Below are 23,979 nucleotides of genomic sequence, written 5' to 3'. Positions count from 1 at the left end.
AGATATGTTCTGATGGTGGTGAAAGCGGAGCACGACTGTCTCCGTGGCGAAATTGCCTAGCGCGATCGGCTGTTAACCGAATTATTGGAGGTTCGAGCCCACCCAGTGGTGGTGCGGCGCTTTTATTTTCTTTGGGCTGATAGCTCTGAAGAAATGTTCTGACGGTGGTGAGAGTGGAGAACGACTGTCTCCGTGGCGCAAATGGCTAGCGCGATCGGCTGTTAACCGAAAGGTTGGAGGTTCGAGCCCACCCGGTGGTGCTGTGGCGCTTTTTTTTCTTTGGGCTGATAGCTTTGAAGATATGTTCTGATGGTGGTGAGAGTGGAGCAGGACTGTCTCCGTGGCGCAATTGGCTAGCGTGATCGGCTGTTAACCGAAAGGTTGGAGTTTCGAGCCCACCTGGTGGTGGTGCGGCGCTTTTTTTTTCTTTGGGCTGATAGCTTTGAAGATATATTCTGATGGTGGTGAGAGTGGAGCAGAACTGTCTGCGTGGCGCAATTGGCTAGGGCGATCGGCTGTTAACCGAAAGGTTGGAGGTTTGAGCCTTCCCGGGAGTGGTGTGTTGCTCTTTTCTTTGCGCTGATACCTTTGAAGATATGTTCTGATGGTGGTGAGAGTGAAGCAGGACAGTCTCCGTTGCGCTATTGGCCAGCGCGGTCGGCTGTTAACCGAAAGGTTGGAGTTTCGAGCCCACCCGGTGGTGCTGCGGCGCTTTTTTTTCTTTAGGCTGATTGTTTTGAAGATATGTTCTGATAGTGGTGAGAGTGGAGCAGGACTGTCTTCGTGGCGCAATTGGCTAGCGCGATCGGCTGTTAACCGAAAGGTTGGAGTTTCGTGCCCTCCCGGGAGTGGTGTGTTGCTTTTTTCTTTGCGCTGATAGCTTTGAAGATATGTTCTGATGGTGGTGAAAGTGGAGCACGACTGTCTCCGTGGCGCAATTGGCTAGCGCGATCGGCTCTTAACCGAAATGTTGGAGGTTCGAGCCCACCCGGTGGTGGTGCGGCGCTTTTTTTTCTTTGGGCTGATAGCTTTGAAGATATGTTCTGATGGTGATGAGAGTAGAGGAGGACTGTCTCCGTGGCACAATTGGCTAGCGCGATCGGCCGTTAAACCGAAAAGTTGGAGGTTCGAGCCCTGCCGGGAGTGATGTGTTGCTTTTTTCTTTGCGCTGATAGCTTTGAAGATATGTTCTGATGGTGGTGAGAGTAGAGCAAGACTGTCTCCGTAGCGCAATTCACTAGCTGAATCGGCTCTTAACCAAAAGGTTGGAGGTTCGAGCACACCCGGTGGTGGTGCGGCGCTTTTTTTTTCTTTGCGCTGATAGCTTTGAAGATATGTTCTGATGGTGGTGAGAGGGGAGCAGGACTGTCTCCGTGGCGAAATTGGCTAGCGCGCTCGGCTGTTAACCGAAAAGTTGGAGGTTCGAGCCCTCCCGGGAGTGGTGTGTTGCTTTTTTCTTTGCGCTGATAGCTTTGAAGATATGTTCTGATGGTGGTGAAAGTGGAGCACGACTGTCTCCGTGGCGCAATAGGCTAGCGCGATCGGCTGTTAACCGAAATGTTGGAGGTTCGAGCCCACCCAGTGTTGGTGCGGCGCTTTTATTTTCTTTGGGCTGATAGCTCTGAAGATATGTTCTGTTGGTGGTGAAAGTGGAGCACGACTGTATCCGTGGCGAAATTGCCTAGCGCGATCGGCTGTTAACCGAAATATTGGAGGTTCGAGCCCACCCAGTGGTGGTGCGGCGCTTTTATTTTCTTTGGGCTGATAGCTTTGAAGATAAGTTCTGATGGTGGTTAGAGTGTAGGAGGACTGTCTCCGTGGCGCAATTGGCTAGCGCGATCGGCCGTTAACCGAGAAGTTGGAGGTTCGAGCCCTGCCGGGAGTGGTGTGTTGCTTTTTTCTTTGCGCTGATAGTTTTGAAGATATGTTCTGATGGTTGTGAGAGTAGAGCAAGACTGTCTCCGTGGCGCAATTCACTAGCTGAATCGGCTCTTAACCGAAAGGTTGGAGGTTCGAGACCACCCGGTGGTGGTGCGGCGCTTTTTTTGTTTGGGCTGATAGCTTTGAAGATATGTTCTGATGGTGGTGAGAGTGGAGCAGGACTGTCCCCGTGGCGAAACTGGCTAGCGCGCTCGGTTGTTAACCAAAAGTTTGAGTTTTGAGCTCTCTCGGAAGTTGTGTGTTGCTTTTTTCTTTGCGCTGATAGCTTTAAAGATATGTTCTGATGGTGGTGAGTGTGGAGCACGACTGTCTCCGTGGCGCAATTGGCTAGCGCGATCGGCTTTTAACCGAAAGGTTGGAGTTTCGAGCCCTCTCGGGAGTGGTGTGTTGCTTTTTTCTTTGCGCTGATAGCTTTGAAGATATGTTCTGATGGTGGTGAAAGTGGAGCACGACTGTCTCCGTGGCGAAATTGCCTAGCGCGATCGGCTGGTAACCGAATTATTGGAGGTTCGAGCCCACCCAGTGGTGGTGCGGCGCTTTTATTTTCTTTGGGCTGATAGCTCTGAAGAAATGTTCTGACGGTGGTGAGAGTGGAGAACGACTGTCTCCGTGGCGCAAATGGCTAGCGCGATCGGCTGTTAACCGAAAGGTTGGAGGTTCGAGCCCACCCGGTGGTGGTGCGGCGCTTTTTTTTTCTTTGGGCTGATAGCTTTGAAGATATATTCTGATGGTGGTGAGAGTGGAGCAGAACTGTCTGCGTGGCGCTATTGGCTAGGGCGATCGGCTGTTAACCGAAAGGTTGGAGGTTTGAGCCTTCCCGGGAGTGGTGTGTTGCTCTTTTCTTTGCGCTGATACCTTTGAAGATATGTTCTGATGAAGGTGAGAGTGGAGCAGGACAGTCTCCGTGGCGCAATTGGCTAGCGCAATCGGCTGTTAACTGAAAGGTTGGAGGTTCGAGCCCACCCGGTGGTGGTGCGGCGCTTTTTTTTCTTTTGGCTTATAGCATTGAAGATATGTTCTGATGGTGGTGAGAGTGGAGCAGGACTGTCCCCGTGGCGAAACTGGCTAGCGCGCTCGGCTGTTAACCGAAAAGTTGGAGGTTCAAGCCCTCCCGGGAGTGGTGTGTTGCTTTTTTCTTTGCGCTGATAGATTTGAAGATATGTTCTGATGGTGGTGAGTGTGGAGCACGACTGTCTCCGTGGCGCAATTGGCTAGCGCGATCGCCTGTTAACCGAAAGGTTGGAGTTTCGAGCCCACCCGGTGGTGGTGTGTTGCTCTTTTCTTCGCGCTGATAGCTTTGAAGATATGTTCTCATGGTGGTGAGAATGGAGCAGGACAGTCTCCGTGGCGCAATTGGCTAGCGCGATCGGCTTTTAACCGAAAGGTTGGAGTTTCGAGCCCTCTCGGGAGTGGTGTGTTGCTTTTTTCTTTGCGCTGTTAGCTTTGAAGATATGTTCTGTTGGTGGTGAAAGTGGAGCACGACTGTATCCGTGGCGAAATTGCCTAGCGCGATCGGCTGTTAACCGAAATATTGGAGGTTCGAGCCCACCCAGTGGTGGTGCGGCGCTTTTATTTTCTTTGGGCTGATAGCTTTGAAGATATGTTCTGATGGTGGTTAGAGTGTAGGAGGACTGTCTCCGTGGCGCAATTGGCTAGCGCGATCGGCCGTTAACCGAGAAGTTGGAGGTTCGAGCCCTGCCGGGAGTGGTGTGTTGCTTTTTTCTTTGCGCTGATAGTTTTGAAGATATGTTCTGATGGTTGTGAGAGTAGAGCAAGACTGTCTCCGTGGCGCAATTCACTAGCTGAATCGGCTCTTAACCGAAAGGTTGGAGGTTCGAGCCCACCCGGTGGTGGTGCGGCGCTTTTTTTCTTTGGGCTGATAGCTTTGAAGATATGTTCTGATGGTGGTGAGAGTGGAGCAGGACTGTCCCCGTGGCGAAACTGGCTAGCGCGCTCGGTTGTTAACCAAAAGTTGGAGTTTTTAGCTCTCTCGGAAGTTGTGTGTTGCTTTTTTCTTTGCGCTGATAGCTTTAAAGATATGTTCTGATGGTGGTGAGTGTGGAGCACGACTGTCTCCGTGGCGCAATTGGCTAGCGCGATCGGCTTTTAACCGAAAGGTTGGAGTTTCGAGCCCTCTCGGGAGTGGTGTGTTGCTTTTTTCTTTGCGCTGATAGCTTTGAAGATATGTTCTGATGGTGGTGAAAGCGGAGCACGACTGTCTCCGTGGCGAAATTGCCTAGCGCGATCGGCTGTTAACCGAATTATTGGAGGTTCGAGCCCACCCAGTGGTGGTGCGGCGCTTTTATTTTCTTTGGGCTGATAGCTCTGAAGAAATGTTCTGACGGTGGTGAGAGTGGAGAACGACTGTCTCCGTGGCGCAAATGGCTAGCGCGATCGGCTGTTAACCGAAAGGTTGGAGGTTCGAGCCCACCCGGTGGTGCTGTGGCGCTTTTTTTTCTTTGGGCTGATAGCTTTGAAGATATGTTCTGATGGTGGTGAGAGTGGAGCAGGACTGTCTCCGTGGCGCAATTGGCTAGCGTGATCGGCTGTTAACCGAAAGGTTGGAGTTTCGAGCCCACCTGGTGGTGGTGCGGCGCTTTTTTTTTCTTTGGGCTGATAGCTTTGAAGATATATTCTGATGGTGGTGAGAGTGGAGCAGAACTGTCTGCGTGGCGCAATTGGCTAGGGCGATCGGCTGTTAACCGAAAGGTTGGAGGTTTGAGCCTTCCCGGGAGTGGTGTGTTGCTCTTTTCTTTGCGCTGATACCTTTGAAGATATGTTCTGATGGTGGTGAGAGTGAAGCAGGACAGTCTCCGTTGCGCTATTGGCCAGCGCGGTCGGCTGTTAACCGAAAGGTTGGAGTTTCGAGCCCACCCGGTGGTGCTGCGGCGCTTTTTTTTCTTTAGGCTGATTGTTTTGAAGATATGTTCTGATAGTGGTGAGAGTGGAGCAGGACTGTCTTCGTGGCGCAATTGGCTAGCGCGATCGGCTGTTAACCGAAAGGTTGGAGTTTCGTGCCCTCCCGGGAGTGGTGTGTTGCTTTTTTCTTTGCGCTGATAGCTTTGAAGATATGTTCTGATGGTGGTGAAAGTGGAGCACGACTGTCTCCGTGGCGCAATTGGCTAGCGCGATCGGCTCTTAACCGAAATGTTGGAGGTTCGAGCCCACCCGGTGGTGGTGCGGCGCTTTTTTTTCTTTGGGCTGATAGCTTTGAAGATATGTTCTGATGGTGATGAGAGTAGAGGAGGACTGTCTCCGTGGCACAATTGGCTAGCGCGATCGGCCGTTAAACCGAAAAGTTGGAGGTTCGAGCCCTGCCGGGAGTGATGTGTTGCTTTTTTCTTTGCGCTGATAGCTTTGAAGATATGTTCTGATGGTGGTGAGAGTAGAGCAAGACTGTCTCCGTAGCGCAATTCACTAGCTGAATCGGCTCTTAACCAAAAGGTTGGAGGTTCGAGCACACCCGGTGGTGGTGCGGCGCTTTTTTTTTCTTTGCGCTGATAGCTTTGAAGATATGTTCTGATGGTGGTGAGAGGGGAGCAGGACTGTCTCCGTGGCGAAATTGGCTAGCGCGCTCGGCTGTTAACCGAAAAGTTGGAGGTTCGAGCCCTCCCGGGAGTGGTGTGTTGCTTTTTTCTTTGCGCTGATAGCTTTGAAGATATGTTCTGATGGTGGTGAAAGTGGAGCACGACTGTCTCCGTGGCGCAATAGGCTAGCGCGATCGGCTGTTAACCGAAATGTTGGAGGTTCGAGCCCACCCAGTGTTGGTGCGGCGCTTTTATTTTCTTTGGGCTGATAGCTCTGAAGATATGTTCTGTTGGTGGTGAAAGTGGAGCACGACTGTATCCGTGGCGAAATTGCCTAGCGCGATCGGCTGTTAACCGAAATATTGGAGGTTCGAGCCCACCCAGTGGTGGTGCGGCGCTTTTATTTTCTTTGGGCTGATAGCTTTGAAGATAAGTTCTGATGGTGGTTAGAGTGTAGGAGGACTGTCTCCGTGGCGCAATTGGCTAGCGCGATCGGCCGTTAACCGAGAAGTTGGAGGTTCGAGCCCTGCCGGGAGTGGTGTGTTGCTTTTTTCTTTGCGCTGATAGTTTTGAAGATATGTTCTGATGGTTGTGAGAGTAGAGCAAGACTGTCTCCGTGGCGCAATTCACTAGCTGAATCGGCTCTTAACCGAAAGGTTGGAGGTTCGAGACCACCCGGTGGTGGTGCGGCGCTTTTTTTGTTTGGGCTGATAGCTTTGAAGATATGTTCTGATGGTGGTGAGAGTGGAGCAGGACTGTCCCCGTGGCGAAACTGGCTAGCGCGCTCGGTTGTTAACCAAAAGTTTGAGTTTTGAGCTCTCTCGGAAGTTGTGTGTTGCTTTTTTCTTTGCGCTGATAGCTTTAAAGATATGTTCTGATGGTGGTGAGTGTGGAGCACGACTGTCTCCGTGGCGCAATTGGCTAGCGCGATCGGCTTTTAACCGAAAGGTTGGAGTTTCGAGCCCTCTCGGGAGTGGTGTGTTGCTTTTTTCTTTGCGCTGATAGCTTTGAAGATATGTTCTGATGGTGGTGAAAGTGGAGCACGACTGTCTCCGTGGCGAAATTGCCTAGCGCGATCGGCTGGTAACCGAATTATTGGAGGTTCGAGCCCACCCAGTGGTGGTGCGGCGCTTTTATTTTCTTTGGGCTGATAGCTCTGAAGAAATGTTCTGACGGTGGTGAGAGTGGAGAACGACTGTCTCCGTGGCGCAAATGGCTAGCGCGATCGGCTGTTAACCGAAAGGTTGGAGGTTCGAGCCCACCCGGTGGTGGTGCGGCGCTTTTTTTTTCTTTGGGCTGATAGCTTTGAAGATATATTCTGATGGTGGTGAGAGTGGAGCAGAACTGTCTGCGTGGCGCTATTGGCTAGGGCGATCGGCTGTTAACCGAAAGGTTGGAGGTTTGAGCCTTCCCGGGAGTGGTGTGTTGCTCTTTTCTTTGCGCTGATACCTTTGAAGATATGTTCTGATGAAGGTGAGAGTGGAGCAGGACAGTCTCCGTGGCGCAATTGGCTAGCGCAATCGGCTGTTAACTGAAAGGTTGGAGTTTCGAGCCCACCCGGTGGTGGTGCGGCGCTTTTTTTTCTTTGGGCTGATAGTTTTGAAGATATGTTCTGATGGTGGTGAGAGTGGAGCAGGACTGTCTCCGTGGCGAAATTAGCTAGCGCGCTCGGCTGTTAACCGAAAAGTTGGAGGTTCAAGCCCTCCCGGGAGTAGTGTGTTGCTTTTTTCTTTGCGCTGATAGATTTGAAGATATGTTCTGATGGTGGTGAGTGTGGAGCACGACTGTCTCCGTGGCGCAATTGGCTAGCGCGATCGCCTGTTAACCGAAAGGTTGGAGTTTCGAGCCCACCCGGTGGTGGTGTGTTGCTCTTTTCTTCACGCTGATAGCTTTGAAGATATGTTCTGATGGTGGTGAGAATGGAGCAGGACAGTCTCCGTGGCGCAATTGGCTAGCGCGATCGGCTTTTAACCGAAAGGTTGGAGTTTCGAGCCCTCTCGGGAGTGGTGTGTTGCTTTTTTCTTTGCGCTGATAGCTTTGAAGATATGTTCTGATGGTGGTGAAAGTGGAGCACGACTGTCTCCGTGGCGAAATTGCCCAGCGCGATCGGCTGTTAACCGAAATATTTGAGGTTCGAGCCCACCCAGTGGTGGTGCGGCGCTTTTATTTTCTTTGGGCTGATAGCTCTGAAGAAATGTTCTGACGGTGGTGAGAGTGGAGAACGACTGTCTCTGTGGCGCAAATGGCTAGCACGATCGGCTGTTAACCGAAAGGTTGGAGGTTCGAGCCCACCCGGTGGTGGTGCGGCGCTTTTTTTCTTTGGGCTGATAGCTTTGAAGATATGTTCTGATGGTGGTTAGAGTGTAGGAGGACTGTCTCCGTGGCGCAATTGGCTAGCGCGATCGGCCGTTAACCGAGAAGTTGGAGGTTCGAGCCCTGCCGGGAGTGGTGTTTTGCTTTTTTCTTTGCGCTGATAGTTTTGAAGATATGTTGTGATGGTGGTGAGAGTAGAGCAAGACTGTCTCCGTGGCGCAATTCACTAGTTGAATCGGCTCTTAACCGAAAGGTTGGAGGTTCGAGCCCACCCGGTGGTGGTGCGGCGCTTTTTTTTCTTTGGGCTGATAGCTTTGAAGATATGTTCTGATGGTGGTGAGAGTGGAGCAGGACTGTCCCCGTGGCCAAACTGGCTAGCGCGCTCGGCTGTTAACCAAAAGTTGGAGTTTTGAGCTCTCTCGGAAGTGGTGTGTTGCTTTTTTCTTTGCGCTGATAGCTTTAAAGATATGTTCTGATGGTGGTGAGTGTGGAGCACGACTGTCTCCGAGGCGCAATTGGCTAGCGCGATCGCCTGTTAACCGAAAGGTTGGAGTTTCGAGCCCACCCGGTGGTGGTGTGTTGCTCTTTTCTTCGCGCTGATAGCTTTGAAGATATGTTCTGATGGTGGTGAGAATGGAGCAGGACAGTCTCCGTGGCGCAATTGGCTAGCGCGATCGGCTTTTAACCGAAAGGTTGGAGTTTCGAGCCCTCTCGGGAGTGGTGTGTTGCTTTTTTCTTTGCGCTGATAGCTTTGAAGATATGTTCTGATGGTGGTGAAAGTGGAGCACGACTGTCTCCGTGGCGAAATTGCCTAGCGCGATCGGCTGTTAACCGAAATATTGGAGGTTCGAGCCCACCCAGTGATGGTGCGGCGCTTTTATTTTCTTTGGGCTGATAGCTCTGAAGAAATGTTCTGACGGTGGTGAGAGTGGAGAACGACTGTCTCCGTGGCGCAAATGGCTAGCGCGATCGGCTGTTAACCGAAAGTTTGGAGGCTCGAGCCCACCCGGTGGTGGTGCGGCGCTTTTTTTTCTTTGGGCTGATAGCTTTGAAGATATATTCTGATGGTGGTGAGAGTGGAGCAGGACTGTCTGCGGGGCGCGTTGGCTAGGGCGATCGGCTGCTAACCAAATGGTTGGAGGTTTGAGCCTTCCCGGGAGTGGTGGGTTGCTCTTTTCTTTGCGCTGATAGCTTTAAAGATATGTTCTGATGAAGGTGAGAGTGGAGCAGGACAGTCTCCGTGGCGCAATTGGCTAGCGCAATCAGCTGTTAACTGAAAGGTTGGAGTTTCGAGCCCACCCGGTGGTGGTGCGGCGCTTTTTTTTCTTTGGGCTGATAGTTTTGAAGATATGTTCTGATGGTGGTGAGACTGGAGCAGGACTGTCTTCGTGACGCAATTGGCTAGCGCGATCGGCTGTTAACCGAAAGGTTGGAGTTTCGTGCCCTCCCTGGTGTGGTGTGTTGCTTTTTTCTTTGCGCTAATAGCTTTGAAGATTTGTTCTGATGGTGGTGAGAGTAGAGCAAGACTGTCTCCGTGGCGCAATTCACTAGCTGAATCGGCTCTTAACCGAAAGTTGGAGGTTCGAGCCCACCCGGTGGTGGTGCGGCACTTTTTTTTTCTTTGGGCTGATAGCTTTGAAGATATGTTCTGATGGTGGTGAGAGTGGAGCAGGACTGTCTCCGTGGCGAAATTGGCTAGCGCGCTCGGCTGTTAACCGAAAAGTTGGAGGTTCGAGCCCTCCCGGGAGTGGTGTGTTGCTTTTTTCTTTGCACTTATACATTTGAAGATATGTTCTGATGGTGGTGAGAGTAGAGCAGGACTGTCTCCGTGGTGCAATTGGCTAGCGCGATCGGCTTTTAACCGAAACTTTGGAGGTTCGAGCCCTCCCGGGAGTGGTGTGTTGCCATTTCTTTGCGCTGATAGCTTTGAAGATATGTTCTGATGGTGGTGAGATTGGAGCACGACTGTCTCCGTGGCGCAATTGGCTAGCGCGATCGGCTGTTAACCAAAAGGTTGGAGGTTTGAGCCCACCCGGTGGTGGTGCGGCGCTTTTTTTCTTTTGGCTTATAGCATTGAAGATATGTTCTGATGGTGGTGAGAGTGGAGCAGGACTGTCCCCGTGGCGAAACTGGCTAGCGCGCTCGGCTGTTAACCGAAAAGTTGGAGGTTCAAGCCCTCCCGGGAGTGGTGTGTTGCTTTTTTCTTTGCGCTGATAGATTTGAAGATATGTTCTGATGGTGGTGAGTGTGGAGCACGACTGTCTCCGTGGCGCAATTGGCTAGCGCGATCGCCTGTTAACCGAAAGGTTGGAGTTTCGAGCCCACCCGGTGGTGGTGTGTTGCTCTTTTCTTCGCGCTGATAGCTTTGAAGATATGTTCTGATGGTGGTGAGAATGGAGCAGGACAGTCTCCGTGGCGCAATTGGCTAGCGCGATCGGCTTTTAACCGAAAGGTTGGAGTTTCGAGCCCTCTCGGGAGTGGTGTGTTGCTTTTTTCTTTGCGCTGATAGCTTTGAAGATATGTTCTGTTGGTGGTGAAAGTGGAGCACGACTGTATTCGTGGCGAAATTGCCTAGCGCGATCGGCTGTTAACCGAAATATTGGAGGTTCGAGCCCACCCAGTGGTGGTGCGGCGCTTTTATTTTCTTTGGGCTGATAGCTTTGAAGATATGTTCTGATGGTGGTTAGAGTGTAGGAGGACTGTCTCCGTGGCGCTATTGGCTAGGGCGATCGGCTGTTAACCGAAAGGTTGGAGGTTTGAGCCTTCCCGGGAGTGGTGTGTTGCTCTTTTCTTTGCGCTGATACCTTTGAAGATATGTTCTGATGAAGGTGAGAGTGGAGCAGGACAGTCTCCGTGGCGCAATTGGCTAGCGCAATCGGCTGTTAACTGAAAGGTTGGAGTTTCGAGCCCACCCGGTGGTGGTGCGGCGCTTTTTTTTCTTTGGGCTGATAGTTTTGAAGATATGTTCTGATGGTGGTGAGAGTGGAGCAGGACTGTCTCCGTGGCGAAATTAGCTAGCGCGCTCGGCTGTTAACCGAAAAGTTGGAGGTTCAAGCCCTCCCGGGAGTAGTGTGTTGCTTTTTTCTTTGCGCTGATAGATTTGAAGATATGTTCTGATGGTGGTGAGTGTGGAGCACGACTGTCTCCGTGGCGCAATTGGCTAGCGCGATCGCCTGTTAACCGAAAGGTTGGAGTTTCGAGCCCACCCGGTGGTGGTGTGTTGCTCTTTTCTTCACGCTGATAGCTTTGAAGATATGTTCTGATGGTGGTGAGAATGGAGCAGGACAGTCTCCGTGGCGCAATTGGCTAGCGCGATCGGCTTTTAACCGAAAGGTTGGAGTTTCGAGCCCTCTCGGGAGTGGTGTGTTGCTTTTTTCTTTGCGCTGATAGCTTTGAAGATATGTTCTGATGGTGGTGAAAGTGGAGCACGACTGTCTCCGTGGCGAAATTGCCCAGCGCGATCGGCTGTTAACCGAAATATTTGAGGTTCGAGCCCACCCAGTGGTGGTGCGGCGCTTTTATTTTCTTTGGGCTGATAGCTCTGAAGAAATGTTCTGACGGTGGTGAGAGTGGAGAACGACTGTCTCTGTGGCGCAAATGGCTAGCACGATCGGCTGTTAACCGAAAGGTTGGAGGTTCGAGCCCACCCGGTGGTGGTGCGGCGCTTTTTTTCTTTGGGCTGATAGCTTTGAAGATATGTTCTGATGGTGGTTAGAGTGTAGGAGGACTGTCTCCGTGGCGCAATTGGCTAGCGCGATCGGCCGTTAACCGAGAAGTTGGAGGTTCGAGCCCTGCCGGGAGTGGTGTTTTGCTTTTTTCTTTGCGCTGATAGTTTTGAAGATATGTTGTGATGGTGGTGAGAGTAGAGCAAGACTGTCTCCGTGGCGCAATTCACTAGTTGAATCGGCTCTTAACCGAAAGGTTGGAGGTTCGAGCCCACCCGGTGGTGGTGCGGCGCTTTTTTTTCTTTGGGCTGATAGCTTTGAAGATATGTTCTGATGGTGGTGAGAGTGGAGCAGGACTGTCCCCGTGGCCAAACTGGCTAGCGCGCTCGGCTGTTAACCAAAAGTTGGAGTTTTGAGCTCTCTCGGAAGTGGTGTGTTGCTTTTTTCTTTGCGCTGATAGCTTTAAAGATATGTTCTGATGGTGGTGAGTGTGGAGCACGACTGTCTCCGAGGCGCAATTGGCTAGCGCGATCGCCTGTTAACCGAAAGGTTGGAGTTTCGAGCCCACCCGGTGGTGGTGTGTTGCTCTTTTCTTCGCGCTGATAGCTTTGAAGATATGTTCTGATGGTGGTGAGAATGGAGCAGGACAGTCTCCGTGGCGCAATTGGCTAGCGCGATCGGCTTTTAACCGAAAGGTTGGAGTTTCGAGCCCTCTCGGGAGTGGTGTGTTGCTTTTTTCTTTGCGCTGATAGCTTTGAAGATATGTTCTGATGGTGGTGAAAGTGGAGCACGACTGTCTCCGTGGCGAAATTGCCTAGCGCGATCGGCTGTTAACCGAAATATTGGAGGTTCGAGCCCACCCAGTGATGGTGCGGCGCTTTTATTTTCTTTGGGCTGATAGCTCTGAAGAAATGTTCTGACGGTGGTGAGAGTGGAGAACGACTGTCTCCGTGGCGCAAATGGCTAGCGCGATCGGCTGTTAACCGAAAGTTTGGAGGCTCGAGCCCACCCGGTGGTGGTGCGGCGCTTTTTTTTCTTTGGGCTGATAGCTTTGAAGATATATTCTGATGGTGGTGAGAGTGGAGCAGGACTGTCTGCGGGGCGCGTTGGCTAGGGCGATCGGCTGCTAACCAAATGGTTGGAGGTTTGAGCCTTCCCGGGAGTGGTGGGTTGCTCTTTTCTTTGCGCTGATAGCTTTAAAGATATGTTCTGATGAAGGTGAGAGTGGAGCAGGACAGTCTCCGTGGCGCAATTGGCTAGCGCAATCAGCTGTTAACTGAAAGGTTGGAGTTTCGAGCCCACCCGGTGGTGGTGCGGCGCTTTTTTTTCTTTGGGCTGATAGTTTTGAAGATATGTTCTGATGGTGGTGAGACTGGAGCAGGACTGTCTTCGTGACGCAATTGGCTAGCGCGATCGGCTGTTAACCGAAAGGTTGGAGTTTCGTGCCCTCCCTGGTGTGGTGTGTTGCTTTTTTCTTTGCGCTAATAGCTTTGAAGATTTGTTCTGATGGTGGTGAGAGTAGAGCAAGACTGTCTCCGTGGCGCAATTCACTAGCTGAATCGGCTCTTAACCGAAAGTTGGAGGTTCGAGCCCACCCGGTGGTGGTGCGGCACTTTTTTTTTCTTTGGGCTGATAGCTTTGAAGATATGTTCTGATGGTGGTGAGAGTGGAGCAGGACTGTCTCCGTGGCGAAATTGGCTAGCGCTATGGCTGTTAACCGAAAAGTTGGAGGTTCGAGCCCTCCCGGGAGTGGTGTGTTGCTTTTTTCTTTGCACTTATACATTTGAAGATATGTTCTGATGGTGGTGAGAGTAGAGCAGGACTGTCTCCGTGGTGCAATTGGCTAGCGCGATCGGCTTTTAACCGAAACTTTGGAGGTTCGAGCCCTCCCGGGAGTGGTGTGTTGCCATTTCTTTGCGCTGATAGCTTTGAAGATATGTTCTGATGGTGGTGAGATTGGAGCACGACTGTCTCCGTGGCGCAATTGGCTAGCGCGATCGGCTGTTAACCAAAAGGTTGGAGGTTTGAGCCCACCCGGTGGTGGTGCGGCGCTTTTTTTTCTTTTGGCTTATAGCATTGAAGATATGTTCTGATGGTGGTGAGAGTGGAGCAGGACTGTCCCCGTGGCGAAACTGGCTAGCGCGCTCGGCTGTTAACCGAAAAGTTGGAGGTTCAAGCCCTCCCGGGAGTGGTGTGTTGCTTTTATCTTTGCGCTGATAGATTTGAAGATATGTTCTGATGGTGGTGAGTGTGGAGCACGACTGTCTCCGTGGCGCAATTGGCTAGCGCGATCGCCTGTTAACCGAAAGGTTGGAGTTTCGAGCCCACCCGGTGGTGGTGTGTTGCTCTTTTCTTCGCGCTGATAGCTTTGAAGATATGTTCTGATGGTGGTGAGAATGGAGCAGGACAGTCTCCGTGGCGCAATTGGCTAGCGCGATCGGCTTTTAACCGAAAGGTTGGAGTTTCGAGCCCTCTCGGGAGTGGTGTGTTGCTTTTTTCTTTGCGCTGATAGCTTTGAAGTAATGTTCTGTTGGTGGTGAAAGTGGAGCACGACTGTATTCGTGGCGAAATTGCCTAGCGCGATCGGCTGTTAACCGAAATATTGGAGGTTCGAGCCCACCCAGTGGTGGTGCGGCGCTTTTATTTTCTTTGGGCTGATAGCTTTGAAGATATGTTCTGATGGTGGTTAGAGTGTAGGAGGACTGTCTCCGTGGCGCAATTGGCTAGCGCGATCGGCCGTTAACCGAGAAGTTGGAGGTTCGAGCCCTGCCGGGAGTGGTGTGTTGCTTTTTTCTTTGCGCTGATAGTTTTGAAGATATGTTCTGATGGTTGTGAGAGTAGAGCAAGACTGTCTCCGTGGCGCAATTCACTAGCTGAATCGGCTCTTAACCGAAAGGTTGGAGGTTCGAGCCCACCCGGTGGTGGTGCGGCGCTTTTTTTCTTTGGGCTGATAGCTTTGAAGATATGTTCTGATGGTGGTGAGAGTGGAGCAGGACTGTCCCCGTGGCGAAACTGGCTAGCGCGCTCGGTTGTTAACCAAAAGTTGGAGTTTTGAGCTCTCTCGGAAGTTGTGTGTTGCTTTTTTCTTTGCGCTGATAGCTTTAAAGATATGTTCTGATGGTGGTGAGTGTGGAGCACGACTGTCTCCGTGGCGCAATTGGCTAGCGCGATCGGCTTTTAACCGAAAGGTTGGAGTTTCGAGCCCTCTCGGGAGTGGTGTGTTGCTTTTTTCTTTGCGCTGATAGCTTTGAAGATATGTTCTGATGGTGGTGAAAGCGGAGCACGACTGTCTCCGTGGCGAAATTGCCTAGCGCGATCGGCTGTTAACCGAATTATTGGAGGTTCGAGCCCACCCAGTGGTGGTGCGGCGCTTTTATTTTCTTTGGGCTGATAGCTCTGAAGAAATGTTCTGACGGTGGTGAGAGTGGAGAACGACTGTCTCCGTGGCGCAAATGGCTAGCGCGATCGGCTGTTAACCGAAAGGTTGGAGGTTCGAGCCCACCCGGTGGTGCTGTGGCGCTTTTTTTTCTTTGGGCTGATAGCTTTGAAGATATGTTCTGATGGTGGTGAGAGTGGAGCAGGACTGTCTCCGTGGCGCAATTGGCTAGCGTGATCGGCTGTTAACCGAAAGGTTGGAGTTTCGAGCCCACCTGGTGGTGGTGCGGCGCTTTTTTTTTCTTTGGGCTGATAGCTTTGAAGATATATTCTGATGGTGGTGATAGTGGAGCAGAACTGTCTGCGTGGCGCAATTGGCTAGGGCGATCGGCTGTTAACCGAAAGGTTGGAGGTTTGAGCCTTCCCGGGAATGGTGTGTTGCTCTTTTCTTTGCGCTGATACCTTTGAAGATATGTTCTGATGGTGGTGAGAGTGAAGCAGGACAGTCTCCGTTGCGCTATTGGCCAGCGCGGTCGGCTGTTAACCGAAAGGTTGGAGTTTCGAGCCCACCCGGTGGTGCTGCGGCGCTTTTTTTTCTTTAGGCTGATTGTTTTGAAGATATGTTCTGATAGTGGTGAGAGTGGAGCAGGACTGTCTTCGTGGCGCAATTGGCTAGCGCGATCGGCTGTTAACCGAAAGGTTGGAGTTTCGTGCCCTCCCGGGAGTGGTGTGTTGCTTTTTTCTTTGCGCTGATAGCTTTGAAGATATGTTCTGATGGTGGTGAAAGTGGAGCACGACTGTCTCCGTGGCGCAATTGGCTAGCGCGATCGGCTCTTAACCGAAATGTTGGAGGTTCGAGCCCACCCGGTGGTGGTGCGGCGCTTTTTTTTCTTTGGGCTGATAGCTTTGAAGATATGTTCTGATGGTGATGAGAGTAGAGGAGGACTGTCTCCGTGGCACAATTGGCTAGCGCGATCGGCCGTTAAACCGAAAAGTTGGAGGTTCGAGCCCTGCCGGGAGTGATGTGTTGCTTTTTTCTTTGCGCTGATAGCTTTGAAGATATGTTCTGATGGTGGTGAGAGTAGAGCAAGACTGTCTCCGTGGCGCAATTCACTAGCTGAATCGGCTCTTAACCAAAAGGTTGGAGGTTCGAGCACACCCGGTGGTGGCGCGGCGCTTTTTTTTTCTTTGCGCTGATAGCTTTGAAGATATGTTCTGATGGTGGTGAGAGGGGAGCAGGACTGTCTCCGTGGCGAAATTGGCTAGCGCGCTCGGCTGTTAACCGAAAAGTTGGAGGTTCGAGCCCTCCCGGGAGTGGTGTGTTGCTTTTTTCTTTGCGCTGATAGCTTTGAAGATATGTTCTGATGGTGGTGAAAGTGGAGCACGACTGTCTCCGTGGCGCAATTGGCTAGCGCGATCGGCTGTTAACCGAAATGTTGGAGGTTCGAGCCCACCCAGTGTTGGTGCGGCGCTTTTATTTTCTTTGGGCTGATAGCTCTGAAGATATGTTCTGTTGGTGGTGAAAGTGGAGCACGACTGTATCCGTGGCGAAATTGCCTAGCGCGATCGGCTGTTAACCGAAATATTGGAGGTTCGAGCCCACCCAGTGGTGGTGCGGCTCTTTTATTTTCTTTGGGCTGATAGCTTTGAAGATAAGTTCTGATGGTGGTTAGAGTGTAGGAGGACTGTCTCCGTGGCGCAATTGGCTAGCGCGATCGGCCGTTAACCGAGAAGTTGGAGGTTCGAGCCCTGCCGGGAGTGGTGTGTTGCTTTTTTCTTTGCGCTGATAGTTTTGAAGATATGTTCTGATGGTTGTGAGAGTAGAGCAAGACTGTCTCCGTGGCGCAATTCACTAGCTGAATCGGCTCTTAACCGAAAGGTTGGAGGTTCGAGACCACCCGGTGGTGGTGCGGCGCTTTTTTTCTTTGGGCTGATAGCTTTGAAGATATGTTCTGATGGTGGTGAGTGTGGAGCAGGACTGTCCCCGTGGCGAAACTGGCTAGCGCGCTCGGTTGTTAACCAAAAGTTTGAGTTTTGAGCTCTCTCGGAAGTTGTGTGTTGCTTTTTTTTTTGCGCTGATAGCTTTAAAGATATGTTCTGATGGTGGTGAGTGTGGAGCACGACTGTCTCCGTGGCGCAATTACCTAGCGCGATCGGCTGGTAACCGAATTATTGGAGGTTCGAGCCCACCCAGCGGTGGTGCGGCGCTTTTATTTTCTTTGGGCTGATAGCTCTGAAGAAATGTTCTGACGGTGGTGAGAGTGGAGAACGACTGTCTCCGTGGCGCAAATGGCTAGCGCGATCGGCTGTTAACCGAAAGGTTGGAGGTTCGAGCCCACCCGGTGGTGGTGCGGCGCTTTTTTTTTCTTTGTGCTGATAGCTTTGAAGATATATTCTGATGGTGGTGAGAGTGGAGCAGAACTGTCTGCGTGGCGCAATTGGCTAGGGCGATCGGCTGTTAACCGAAAGCTTGGAGGTTTGAGCCTTCCCGGGAGTGGTGTGTTGCTCTTTTCTTTGCGCTGATACCTTTGAAGATATGTTCTGATGGTGGTGAGAGTGAAGCAGGACAGTCTCCGTTGCGCTATTGGCCAGCGCGGTCGGCTGTTAACCGAAAGGTTGGAGTTTCGAGCCCACCCGGTGGTGCTGCGGCGCTTTTTTTTCTTTAGGCTGATTGTTTTGAAGATATGTTCTGATAGTGGTGAGAGTGGAGCAGGACTGTCTTCGTGGCGCAATTGGCTAGCGCGATCGGCTGTTAACCGAAAGGTTGGAGTTTCGTGCCCTCCCGGGAGTGGTGTGTTGCTTTTTTCTTTGCGCTGATAGCTTTGAAGATATGTTCTGATGGTGGTGAAAGTGGAGCACGACTGTCTCCGTGGCGCAATTGGCTAGCGCGATCGGCTCTTAACCGAAATGTTGGAGGTTCGAGCCCACCCGGTGGTGGTGCGGCGCTTTTTTTTCTTTGGGCTGATAGCTTTGAAGATATGTTCTGATGGTGATGAGAGTGGAGGAGGACTGTCTCCGTGGCACAATTGGCTAGCGCGATCGGCCGTTAAACCGAAAAGTTGGAGGTTCGAGCCCTGCCGGGAGTGATGTGTTGCTTTTTTCTTTGCGCTGATAGCTTTGAAGATATGTTCTGATGGTGGTGAGAGTAGAGCAAGACTGTCTCCGTGGCGCAATTCACTAGCTGAATCGGCTCTTAACCAAAAGGTTGGAGGTTCGAGCACACCCGGTGGTGGTGCGGCGCTTTTTTTTTCTTTGCGCTGATAGCTTTGAAGATATGTTCTGATGGTGGTGAGAGGGGAGCAGGACTGTCTCCGTGGCGAAATTGGCTAGCGCGCTCGGCTGTTAACCGAAAAGTTGGAGGTTCGAGCCCTCCCGGGAGTGGTGTGTTGCTTTTTTCTTTGCGCTGATAGCTTTGAAGATATGTTCTGATGGTGGTGAAAGTGGAGCACGACTGTCTCCGTGGCGCAATTGGCTAGCGCGATCGGCTGTTAACCGAAATGTTGGAGGTTCGAGCCCACCCAGTGTTGGTGCGGCGCTTTTATTTTTCCTGAAAATGTATGCGCAGGCGAACAAGGACAAAGAAAGGAATACAAACTGGCGCAATCTAACAACTGATTTATTAATCGAAAAACATTGACTCTTTTTAACCCTCGGAACAGCGCTCCCTGGTGACCTAAAAAAACACACAATGCACTGCGCACCTACGACAACGATAACAAAAACATAAAAACGATAACAGTTTCATTGATTGACAGACAGGAGCGCGATTTCTTTTGTTAGTAAAGCTACTGAAGGGTGGCTAACACAGTTGTCTTTCTGCTTGTCTATATGATATGCCTCCATTATCTCCCTTGACGTCTTGTTTCTACTCCTATACAACAAGGTAGTGTCGCCAAAGCAAGGAGAGCATGCGCACTCATTGCAATGCATTGCCAAATGGGTTACAGGCCGACCCTTCAGGCTTGACATATGCTCTCTTAGCCTCGTGTTAATGCACCTGCCAGTCTGCCCTATATATACACAACCGCATGATAAAGGTATGCAATACACCACACTGTGTGCACATTCAACAAACCTGAGCTTATGTCTTATGCTACATCTCTTATGTGCGTTGGTCCCTCTGTCGCATTGCTGGTTGACCAACGCGCACACTCCTCCTATTTTGTTTTTGGCCGAAAACACTACTTTCACATCATACTTTCCAGCCACCTTTTTTAATCTATGTGACAGCCTATGTACATAAGGGACCGCTACTACCTTAGAGCTAGAACCAGTCATCCCACCTGCTTCCAAACATGGCGCCGTTTCCCGTCTGAGCTTCTTTAATAACCTAGTGCCTACGGCCAACATCACAGAGAATGGGTACCCCTCGTCCTGGAGCCTAGAGACCTGTTCATGAAACGACGCATGAACAGTATGGAAACAGGATTTAACCAATGCAGACCGAAAACAATTTGTTATAATTCCATTCTTGACCAGCTTAGAATGACATGAAGCGAAACTCATAAGCGGCTTTCCTGCCCTAGGCGAAAAGGTCCAACACACATGATCTGACAAAAAGTTCAGCTTCAAATCCAAAAACTGTAGCTTATTTTCAACCGGTACTTCTGAAGTAAATGTCAACCCCTTTCCTAGAGAATTAAAAGCATTCAATACCGAAACCCTGAAGTCCTCTTTGTGCACATCGCACCCCAACACCAAGTAGTCATCGACATACCTGAAGACCTTGTAGACTACACCTTGTAGGCAAAACGACAAATCTCTATCTATGCTGCCCATGAAAATGTCACTAAGGACCGGCGCTACCTTTGACCCAATGCATACCCCCTTCGCCTGGATGAACGTTTTATCCCCGAACCCCACGTGAGTGTTCTCTAAATAAAAGCTCAGAAGCTCAAGAAAAGACTCGACGGGCATACCACAGGTGTTGCGAAACGTCACTTCATTATTTTCTGTTATGCACTCTAGGACACACTGCATTAAAGGCACATGCGGCAACGAGTAATACAAGTCCTGAGCGTCAATGCTGATACCCCAACTGTTTTTTCTGTTATCTGATGCAAGAAACCCCGTGAGACCCTCAGAATTAGCCAGCAGAAAAGGGTCATTTACTTTCAACGACTTCAACATCTTTTGCAGATACCCCGCAACTAGCTTCTGCCACGCCCCTTTTTCTGAAACAATAGGCCTAAAAGGAACCTCCTGCTTATGGGTTTTTGCTGTGAAAAACACCTTCAATTCCAATCCCTTTGAATTCCCAACATCCGACGCAAGTTTTTCTAAGTTGCATTTCCTTAATAACCCGACAGCCTTCCTCTTCACGCTTTCTACATTCACATGACATTCTTTAAAGCACTTTTGAATTGCCGCAGAGGCTTTATCTACATACATAGTCTCCGGTAGAACAACCAAAAAACCTTCTTTGTCCGCTTGAACAACTCTTAAGTTGTTCTCGACCAAATAACTAGCAACCCGAGCGACATTACGGCAAGGCGTGGTGCTTACCGAAGCTTTGGCGACAACGTCCACACATTCCACTACACATCTGTCTTTTTCCTTTTCGGGTACTTGCCGGGCAATGTCTCTTGTGAGGGATAGCTTGTCCACAAGGTCAAGTCTAGGCTCCACACAGAACTTCGGTCCCAACCTCAGGACCTTTTGTTGGCGCTCTTCCACCACCGCATCACCCAGGAGTAGAAGGCCTCCCTTCGGCGGATCTCTCTTTTTCCTGGGCAAGCCCCGACGCACGTCATTCCACATGGCCTCAGTTAAAATGTTCGCTTGTCTACACCACTCGCGGAAGACCTTGACGTTTAGACGCCCATCAGAAACAGACGAACACGCCACTCTTAGGCAATCCTTGAAGTGCCTAACCTGTCTTCGGCTCTCTGATCGCAGAATCTTGCTGATTCTTCTCGCATGTCCTTCCGATGGAGGCAACCACCCGCACACAAGCAGAACTTCCATAGGGCACTGTGCATTCTTTAGGAACCAGCTCAGCTTGCGGGCTCTGCATTCGCAGACCGCGATAAACGGCACCAGAACCGCCGGGTTAGATAAGTCAAAGTTAGGACATGAAGAAAGAAGGCCGGATGAACTAGAAATAAACTGAAGCAAAACTGCGATTCGGCCTAGTTGGAATCTATCCATCCTGAAAATGTATGCGCAGGCGAACAAGGACAAAGAAAGGAATACAAACTGGCGCAATCTAACAACTGATTTATTAATCGAAAAACATTGACTCTTTTTAACCCTCGGAACAGCGCTCCCTGGTGACCTAAAAAAACACACAATGCACTGCGCACCTACGACAACGATAACAAAAACATAAAAACGATAACAGTTTCATTGATTGACAGACAGGAGCGCGATTTCTTTTGTTAGTAAAGCTACTGAAGGGTGGCTAACACAGTTGTCTTTCTGCTTGTCTATATGATATGCCTCCATTATCTCCCTTGACGTCTTGTTTCTACTCCTATACAACAAGGTAGTGTCGCCAAAGCAAGGAGAGCATGCGCACTCATTGCAATGCATTGCCAAATGGGTTACAGGCCGACCCTTCAGGCTTGACATATGCTCTCTTAGCCTCGTGTTAATGCACCTGCCAGTCTGCCCTATATATACACAACCGCATGATAAAGGTATGCAATACACCACACTGTGTGCACATTCAACAAACCTGAGCTTATGTCTTATGCTACATCTCTTATGTGCGTTGGTCCCTCTGTCGCATTGCTGGTTGACCAACGCGCACACTCCTCCTATTTTGTTTTTGGCCGAAAACACTACTTTCACATCATACTTTCCAGCCACCTTTTTTAATCTATGTGACAGCCTATGTACATAAGGGACCGCTACTACCTTAGAGCTAGAACCAGTCATCCCACCTGCTTCCAAACATGGCGCCGTTTCCCGTCTGAGCTTCTTTAATAACCTAGTGCCTACGGCCAACATCACAGAGAATGGGTACCCCTCGTCCTGGAGCCTAGAGACCTGTTCATGAAACGACGCATGAACAGTATGGAAACAGGATTTAACCAATGCAGACCGAAAACAATTTGTTATAATTCCATTCTTGACCAGCTTAGAATGACATGAAGCGAAACTCATAAGCGGCTTTCCTGCCCTAGGCGAAAAGGTCCAACACACATGATCTGACAAAAAGTTCAGCTTCAAATCCAAAAACTGTAGCTTATTTTCAACCGGTACTTCTGAAGTAAATGTCAACCCCTTTCCTAGAGAATTAAAAGCATTCAATACCGAAACCCTGAAGTCCTCTTTGTGCACATCGCACCCCAACACCAAGTAGTCATCGACATACCTGAAGACCTTGTAGACTACACCTTGTAGGCAAAACGACAAATCTCTATCTATGCTGCCCATGAAAATGTCACTAAGGACCGGCGCTACCTTTGACCCAATGCATACCCCCTTCGCCTGGATGAACGTTTTATCCCCGAACCCCACGTGAGTGTTCTCTAAATAAAAGCTCAGAAGCTCAAGAAAAGACTCGACGGGCATACCACAGGTGTTGCGAAACGTCACTTCATTATTTTCTGTTATGCACTCTAGGACACACTGCATTAAAGGCACATGCGGCAACGAGTAATACAAGTCCTGAGCGTCAATGCTGATACCCCAACTGTTTTTTCTGTTATCTGATGCAAGAAACCCCGTGAGACCCTCAGAATTAGCCAGCAGAAAAGGGTCATTTACTTTCAACGACTTCAACATCTTTTGCAGATACCCCGCAACTAGCTTCTGCCACGCCCCTTTTTCTGAAACAATAGGCCTAAAAGGAACCTCCTGCTTATGGGTTTTTGCTGTGAAAAACACCTTCAATTCCAATCCCTTTGAATTCCCAACATCCGACGCAAGTTTTTCTAAGTTGCATTTCCTTAATAACTCGACAGCCTTCCTCTTCACGCTTTCTACATTCACATGACATTCTTTAAAGCACTTTTGAATTGCCGCAGAGGCTTTATCTACATACATAGTCTCCGGTAGAACAACCAAAAAACCTTCTTTGTCCGCTTGAACAACTCTTAAGTTGTTCTCGACCAAATAACTAGCAACCCGAGCGACATTACGGCAAGGCGTGGTGCTTACCGAAGCTTTGGCGACAACGTCCACACATTCCACTACACATCTGTCTTTTTCCTTTTCGGGTACTTGCCGGGCAATGTCTCTTGTGAGGGATAGCTTGTCCACAAGGTCAAGTCTAGGCTCCACACAGAACTTCGGTCCCAACCTCAGGACCTTTTGTTGGCGCTCTTCCACCACCGCATCACCCAGGAGTAGAAGGCCTCCCTTCGGCGGATCTCTCTTTTTCCTGGGCAAGCCCCGACGCACGTCATTCCACATGGCCTCAGTTAAAATGTTCGCTTGTCTACACCACTCGCGGAAGACCTTGACGTTTAGACGCCCATCAGAAACAGACGAACACGCCACTCTTAGGCAATCCTTGAAGTGCCTAACCTGTCTTCGGCTCTCTGATCGCAGAATCTTGCTGATTCTTCTCGCATGTCCTTCCGATGGAGGCAACCACCCGCACACAAGCAGAACTTCCATAGGGCACTGTGCATTCTTTAGGAACCAGCTCAGCTTGCGGGCTCTGCATTCGCAGACCGCGATAAACGGCACCAGAACCGCCGGGTTAGATAAGTCAAAGTTAGGACATGAAGAAAGAAGGCCGGATGAACTAGAAATAAACTGAAGCAAAACTGCGATTCGGCCTAGTTGGAATCTATCCATCCTGAAAATGTATGCGCAGGCGAACAAGGACAAAGAAAGGAATACAAACTGGCGCAATCTAACAACTGATTTATTAATCGAAAAACATTGACTCTTTTTAACCCTCGGAACAGCGCTCCTGTCTGTCAATCAATGAAACTGTTATCGTTTTTATGTTTTTGTTATCGTTGTCGTAGGTGCGCAGTGCATTGTGTGTTTTTTTAGGTCACCAGGGAGCGCTGTTCCGAGGGTTAAAAAGAGTCAATGTTTTTCGATTAATAAATCAGTTGTTAGATTGCGCCAGTTTGTATTCCTTTCTTTGTCCTTGTTCGCCTGCGCATACATTTTCAGGATGGATAGATTCCAACTAGGCCGAATCGCAGTTTTGCTTTTATTTTCTTTGGGCTGATAGCTCTGAAGATATG

General features: G+C 50.2%; 1 long non-coding RNA gene across 1 annotated transcript; it reads right to left on the bottom strand.

Moving 5' to 3' along the window:
* Positions 1–19,361: 19,361 nt before the first annotated feature.
* LOC142783782 (uncharacterized) lies at positions 19,362–23,687 on the bottom strand. The gene is made up of 2 exons (XR_012888454.1): positions 22,931–23,687; positions 19,362–21,098 (listed from the first exon to the last, which is right to left on the bottom strand). It is a non-coding gene; the product is annotated as an uncharacterized LOC142783782 (long non-coding RNA).
* Between the last annotated feature and the right edge of the window lie 292 nt (positions 23,688–23,979).

The sequence above is a fragment of the Rhipicephalus microplus genome, unplaced genomic scaffold (genome assembly GCF_043290135.1).
Source record: "Rhipicephalus microplus isolate Deutch F79 unplaced genomic scaffold, USDA_Rmic scaffold_12, whole genome shotgun sequence".
In the NCBI taxonomy this organism is placed as follows: Eukaryota; Metazoa; Arthropoda; class Arachnida; order Ixodida; family Ixodidae; genus Rhipicephalus; species Rhipicephalus microplus.
Note: the sequence above shows the minus strand (reverse complement) of the source record. Positions and strands in the feature narration are given on the sequence as shown.